Consider the following 7,108-nt stretch of genomic DNA (forward strand, 5'->3'; position numbering starts at 1 on the left):
CGTTTGGTTCATCCCACAGCGCCAGTTCTGCTTACCAAAAATGGCCCACTTGGCACTCTGATTCGAGTCTCGCGGCTTCAATAGTTCGAGCAAGCCGGAGATCTCACCCATTTAAAGTTTGAGAATAGGTTGAGGCCGTTTCGACCCCAATGCCTCTAATCATTCGCTTTACCGGATGAAACTCGTATGCTATGAGCGCCAGCTATCCTGAGGGAAACTTCGGAGGGAACCAGCTACTAGATGGTTCGATTAGTCTTTCGCCCCTATACCCAGTTCCGACGATCGATTTGCACGTCAGAATCGCTACGGACCTCCATCAGGGTTTCCCCTGACTTCGTCCTGACCAGGCATAGTTCACCATCTTTCGGGTCCCAGCGTGTACGCTCTTGGTGCGCCTCTTCTCGCAATGAGAACGAGACGCCCCGGGAGTGCGGGGCGGCAGCCGTAACGACCGCCCATCCTCCCTTGGTCCGCGCAAGGCGGACCTTCACTTTCATTGCGCCTTTAGGTTTAGTTAAATCCCAATGACTCGCGCACATGCTAGACTCCTTGGTCCGTGTTTCAAGACGGGTCCTGAAAGTACCCAAAGCTATAGCGTCGCAGATCGGCGTTTCAACGAGGTCTGTCCGAGAACACCTCAGCGAACAGCCACCCGGGGACGGGACCGGCACCAGGTCCGATCACCATCACGACGGGCGCGCTTGCCGAAGGTCGGACGCTAACTGTGTAGCGGCCCCGCGCCATCTGTATACCGTCGAGCGAGCCGATCGGGAAACACCACGGGTTCATTCGGCGAACGGCGAACCGTCCGAACGAGCTCCACCGCGGGCCTTAGACCGGCACTCAACGGATCGCGACGTCCTACAGGGGGAGAAGTGCACGCGTTCGACGGCAGATCGACAAAACGAAAGGTGCAAACGACGCGTACGCCATCTGTCACACGATCGTCCAGCGCCGCCATCGAGTCACGCTGAATCTCCCCTTTCGACCTTTCGGGTTTCTCAGGTTTACCCCTGAACGGTTTCACGTACTATTGAACTCTCTCTTCAAAGTTCTTTTCAACTTTCCCTCACGGTACTTGTTCGCTATCGGTCTCGTGGTCATATTTAGCCTTAGATGGAGTTTACCACCCACTTAGGGCTGCACTCTCAAGCAACCCGACTCTGAGGAGAGATCCTCCCGTTATCGGCAGCGGTCGCTACGGGCCTGGCACCCTCTATGGGCTGTGGCCCCGTTCAAGATGGACTTGGACGCGCCGCACGATCTCGGGATGACGGATCCTCCCTAACACCACATTTCCCGGCGTCCGGTTTCGGCCGCGGGATTCGGTGCTGGGCTTCTCCCTGTTCGCTCGCCGCTACTGAGGGAATCCTAGTTAGTTTCTTTTCCTCCGCTTAGTAATATGCTTAAATTCAGCGGGTAGTCTCACCTGCTCTGAGGTCGCATATGAAAAATAAAAATTTTTCATTCGGTCATTTCGACGATCACGACACGTCTCCCATTCCTTGCTATACGTGTTCGTCATTTTTCTTTTTAAAAAATGGCTAAGTTTACAGAAACGCTTACGATCTGACGTCTGTCGCGATTTGCATTACACGTCTCGGACACGACGACCGTCTATAACGTTCTCAACCTTAAAACGCCATTTTTTTTTTTAAATGACGACATGTTGAAGAAATAGGACGTGCTACGCCGAAAGACCAGCCAACAACTACAACAAGTAGTAGTTGGTCGCTTTCGCGTCTTAAGATGTCGCGCAAATTTACTCGCTGCACGAGAAACGCACACAAACACACGATTCTACGACACACCACGCAAGAACATGTGCCGACGTAAACACTTTCGTATTTATGATTCGCAAGGTGGACGTCCGACGGACTTTGTAAAAAAAAAATACAAAGCATACCCGTCCCGTCCTTTTTGACGAAAAAACACGCTCGAGTAAACGTCTCGGCACACGTTCGAGGCGTGCGTCGTTATATCGTGACGTAAGTGACGATCACGTACATTAATGAGTACCTATTCGACGCGTCGCAACACATCCAACACGCTCCGACGTTTTCGTCCGAAAACGAAAACCGAGCAGTCTTTGAAATTGACACGACCCTCAGCCAGGAGTGGTCCGGGAACATTATATCCGAGGACCGCAATGTGCGTTCGAAATGTCGATGTTCATGTGTCCTGCAGTTCACAAGTTGACGCGCAATTAGCTGCGTTCTTCATCGACCCACGAGCCAAGTGATCCACCGTTCAGGGTAATCTTTTTAAAATTTAAACGCTCGTTCCACAAGAACCCCGATCATGCCGATCGTCCAGCTGTCTATACACGTCTTGCAAAAATTTTTGCGTACGTGCGTACATCCGAAACGAAAATGATCTTCGTGGTTCCGAAACGTGCCACGTCTAAAATTTCGGTGTTGTGGTATGGATATTTATGATTCTCGCTCTTAATTGTCTTTCGTCCGTACTTTCTCGTCTGAAAGGGAACGCGATCGTCGGTCTCAGTTTTACGCGTACGAAAAAATTAAAAAAAATATTAACCCAAACACAAATTTGTATCCGCGCACCGAAAAAGAAGCACTTTTCTTTTTCACGCGGTCTCCGCTTTTACACGCAAAGTACGAGCATGTATGTGTGAAGATGGGACATGTTCGATACGATTTTAATTAGGAATTTGCCAATTTCCTTTTTCTCAGCAATAATTTTAATAAATAATGCTGCTTTCTCTCATAAACTACATTTTCGGTAGTTTTCCTTTATTGTGTCTTTCATTTAGTGTGCGTGTGTCAAGCACTTTAAAAAGTGTGACGAAGAGACGGTTTTTGATCGATCGGAATCAACACATCATTACATCATCGTACTCGTTATGAAAAAGCGAATTAGTATCCGCCGTAAGCGAAAAGAGATTTTCGCGGGCGGTCTTTGTGTTCGTGTTTCAATTTTCTTTCTATATTTTTTCGTCGCCAAACCGAAGACAGATCGTGAATTTTGACGAAAAAATCTATAGACGTGCCAGACTGAGCGTCTAACATAAAATCCTCAAGTTTACCGTTCTATATCGTGACTTAATGACGATTGACGGTGTATATAATTTTGAAATGGTGCAGTCGTACGCTCCGTAAAGAGAATTTTACCGTTTCTAACGAAATCACTTTACCACATCTACCAAAAACATTAAAAAAGCAAGGTGTGATGTGTGTGTGATCGCTCGTTTAACGGCGCTTTCAAAAAACTCTTTGAAGCGTCTAACGACGAACATCATTCACGCGAATCGTAAAATCGGGAGCGTTTCTCGCCGGTCCCGTAGCCGGGCGTAAATCATTTAAAACCCACGGAGTCGTAACCTAATTCGACACCTGCGATTTTCTTCTTTCTCGACTACTCTGCTACATCCTCTCCGTGTGTCCGAAAAAAGAGGACTTCTAACGTCTTTCGACTTTCGCGGTGGAGTTCACAACTTTCCGCGATCCGGTCGAAAAACCGAAAGCGTCCCTCCTTTTTTCCATCATTGGAAAAGATCGAGAGATAGTACAAAAAAAATCAAAAAATCTAGGTACCCGAAGAAACAGCCGTATGCCCGAGCGAATTCGGTTTTTCTCGTTCAAAAAAGGTGAAAAACTCGATCGCAAGGACCGGCGCTGCGGGCCAGCGTAACGCTATTGTTTTTCCGAATATGTACGATTCGTAGTTCAAAACGTCGTACACACGGTGTTTCAAAAAGAAACAAGCAACGGCACGACAAAAGATCGTGCCGTCGACTCCATGTCATCGACGACGGTGTTGTAAAAACATAAAGTGTACATCGACACGATCAAATAAAAATGCATAATAATAAATTATACATATGTCAAAATTCGTGTGTACGAGGACACGTTAATGATCCTTCCGCAGGTTCACCTACGGAAACCTTGTTACGACTTTTACTTCCTCTAAATGATCAAGTTTGGTCATCTTCCCAGCGACATCGACGACGTCGAAACGCCATCGCGTACCGGTCCGAAGACCTCACTAAATCATTCAATCGGTAGTAGCGACGGGCGGTGTGTACAAAGGGCAGGGACGTAATCAACGCGAGCTTATGACTCACGCTTACTGGGAATTCCTCGTTCATGGGGAACAATTGCAAGCCCCAATCCCTAGCACGAAGGAGGTTCAGCGGGTTACCCGGACCGCTCGGTCAGGGAGGACACGCTGATTCCTTCAGTGTAGCGCGCGTGCGGCCCAGAACATCTAAGGGCATCACAGACCTGTTATTGCTCAATCTCGTGCGGCTAGAAGCCGCCTGTCCCTCTAAGAAGAATTGTTTGTACGCCGACAGTAAAAACCGCGCACGACCACCGGGCGAACCCAGGATCGACGGGCCTTTGGGATGTCGAAATACGCCTATTTAGCAGGCTAGAGTCTCGTTCGTTATCGGAATTAACCAGACAAATCGCTCCACCAACTAAGAACGGCCATGCACCACCACCCACCGAATCAAGAAAGAGCTCTCAATCTGTCAATCCTTCCGGTGTCCGGGCCTGGTGAGGTTTCCCGTGTTGAGTCAAATTAAGCCGCAGGCTCCACTCCTGGTGGTGCCCTTCCGTCAATTCCTTTAAGTTTCAGCTTTGCAACCATACTTCCCCCGGAACCCAAAAGCTTTGGTTTCCCGGAAGCTGCCCGCCGAGTCATCGGAAGAACGTCGGCGGATCGCTAGCTGGCATCGTTTATGGTTAGAACTAGGGCGGTATCTGATCGCCTTCGAACCTCTAACTTTCGTTCTTGATCAATGAAAGCGTTTTTGGCAAATGCTTTCGCTTCTGTCCGTCTTGCGACGATCCAAGAATTTCACCTCTAACGTCGCAATACGAATGCCCCCATCCGTTCCTATTAATCATTACCTCGGGGTTCCGAAAACCAACAAAATAGAACCGAGGTCCTATTCCATTATTCCATGCACACAGTATTCAGGCGAAGTTTTAGCCTGCTTTAAGCACTCTAATTTGTTCAAAGTAAACGTGCCGGCCCACCTCGACACTCAATGAAGAGCACCGCGGCGGGATTGAGTTGGGCCGCCCTCTCGAGCTAAGCCCACCGGCAGGACGTCCCGCGGCACGCCAGTTGACACCGCGAACGATGAACCGGCGGCGCGGGACACAGATTCGACTACGAGCTTTTTAACCGCAACAACTTTAATATACGCTATTGGAGCTGGAATTACCGCGGCTGCTGGCACCAGACTTGCCCTCCAATTGATCCTCGTTAAAGGGTTTAGAGTGTACTCATTCCGATTACGGGGCCTCGGATGAGTCCCGTATCGTTATTTTTCGTCACTACCTCCCCGTGCCGGGAGTGGGTAATTTGCGCGCCTGCTGCCTTCCTTGGATGTGGTAGCCGTTTCTCAGGCTCCCTCTCCGGAATCGAACCCTGATTCCCCGTTACCCGTTACAACCATGGTAGGCGCAGAACCTACCATCGACAGTTGATAAGGCAGACATTTGAAAGATGCGTCGCCGGTGCGAGACCGTGCGATCAGCGTAAAGTTATTCAGAGTCACCAAGTTGTACGATGACGGAGACCGCCACCGATTGGTTTTGATCTAATAAAAGCGCTCCTTCCGTTTCCGGTTGGAGCTCTGTTTGCATGTATTAGCTCTAGAATTACCACAGTTATCCAAGTAAATGTGGGTACGATCTAAGGAACCATAACTGATTTAATGAGCCTTTCGCGGTTTCACCTTAATTTGGCTTGTACTGAGACATGCATGGCTTAATCTTTGAGACAAGCATATGACTACTGGCAGGATCAACCAGGGAACTGCGTTCTTGTTTTAAAATAAGAGAGTTTTAGTCTTTCTTTCCTTCTAGTCATATAAGCTACAATAATCGTAGAATTTCGGAAAGACACCTGCTGCTCTTATAAAAAACTGAACACTTTCCTATTATTGTTTTGAAGAAAGTGTGCGTGTCTGCGAAACGAAAACCTCGTAAGAAGAGACGTAACGCCACGCGATCTTTCTGGATGGAAAATTTTTCGACATTTTTTTCACATCATCCTTGATTGAATCTCCTGCAACAATTTTATTCTTATTCATCCGTTCTAAGTTGTCGTCGTCGTCGAAATAAATAATTTGTACACACTTCGGGGTACACGTTTGTCAAAATTCATGAAATGCAACGTAACATTTTTACTTTAATAAATTTTTACAGTGCATTCAGATCGACTAAACGAACAACGACGGATGAATTGATTTATGGATTTTTATTTGTTGCGACTCATCGGAGGAGAGAGTGAAGAAAAAATAATCCAATATCATGGTTACGGAATAATTTTCTATGACTTTTTCATCCTTGTTTGAATCTTGCAACAATTAATTTTATTCATCCGTTCTAAGTTGTCGTCGTCGTCGAAATAAATAATTTGTACACATTTCGGTACACGTTTGTCAAAATTCATGAAATGCAAACGTAACATTTTACTTTAATAAATTTTTACAGTGCATTCAGATCGACTAAACGAACAACGACGGATGGATTACTTATTTTTGTTGCGACTCATCGGACGAAAAGTAGAAACATAATCCTCCATTGTAATATAGTTTTTACGGAAAATTTTTCTTTTATTTTATATCCTTGATTGAATGCTGCATTTTATCCGTCTTTTTTTCGTCAAAAACAGAGATCAATGCGATTCATCGGACGAAGAAATAATTTCCCAGTTCAAAATTTAGAGATTTTTGGGCACATCGACTTGAAATTTTATCGTAAAGAAAAAATATCGTCGTCGACAAGCAAAAGTTCAAACATTCTCCATACTCTTCGCTAGATTGAAAGCGACGGTTTATTGTGAGATTTCTCTTTAGAAATATTCACACGTTACGAGTTTATGAAATTTTATTTATTTCAAAATTCTCGCTCGGACTTTAGTGAGTTGACGCATTTGTTAATTTTTGGTCGTTCTGACACGAACACATAAAATCTTTGATTGCATTTGGACCGCTAACATAGAAACGCTCGCCGCATCCGCAATCTCGCTGTGCATGGTCAATGGCAAGATTTGTCATCCCTCAAACGATGGTGGGTCCACAGGGTACACATTCCGGCCATCGTCCCAACTACGGGTAAGTCGC

General features: G+C 46.5%; 3 non-coding genes across 3 annotated transcripts in view; all 3 read right to left on the reverse strand.

Annotated features, from left to right (window-relative positions):
* The window catches only part of LOC148165241 (large subunit ribosomal RNA), a 4,041-nt gene extending 2,598 nt beyond the window's left edge, over nucleotides 1-1,443 (reverse strand). Inside the window, exon 1 of the ribosomal RNA XR_015771647.1 lies at nucleotides 1-1,443. This exon is cut by the window's left edge and continues 2,598 nt beyond it. This is a non-coding gene — a ribosomal RNA (large subunit ribosomal RNA).
* Nucleotides 1,444-2,101: 658 nt separating this feature from the next.
* LOC148165242 (5.8S ribosomal RNA) lies at nucleotides 2,102-2,258 on the reverse strand. The gene has a single exon (XR_015771645.1). It is a non-coding gene; the product is annotated as a 5.8S ribosomal RNA (ribosomal RNA).
* A 1,616-nt stretch (nucleotides 2,259-3,874) lies between these two features.
* Nucleotides 3,875-5,795, reverse strand: LOC148165243 (small subunit ribosomal RNA). Its single transcript, XR_015771646.1, has one exon. It is a non-coding gene; the product is annotated as a small subunit ribosomal RNA (ribosomal RNA).
* Between the last annotated feature and the right edge of the window lie 1,313 nt (nucleotides 5,796-7,108).

This window comes from Gnatocerus cornutus, unplaced genomic scaffold (genome assembly GCF_029298725.1).
Source record: "Gnatocerus cornutus isolate USDA-ARS CGAHR unplaced genomic scaffold, icGnaCorn1.1 ctg00000456.1, whole genome shotgun sequence".
Classification (NCBI taxonomy): domain Eukaryota; kingdom Metazoa; phylum Arthropoda; class Insecta; order Coleoptera; family Tenebrionidae; genus Gnatocerus; species Gnatocerus cornutus.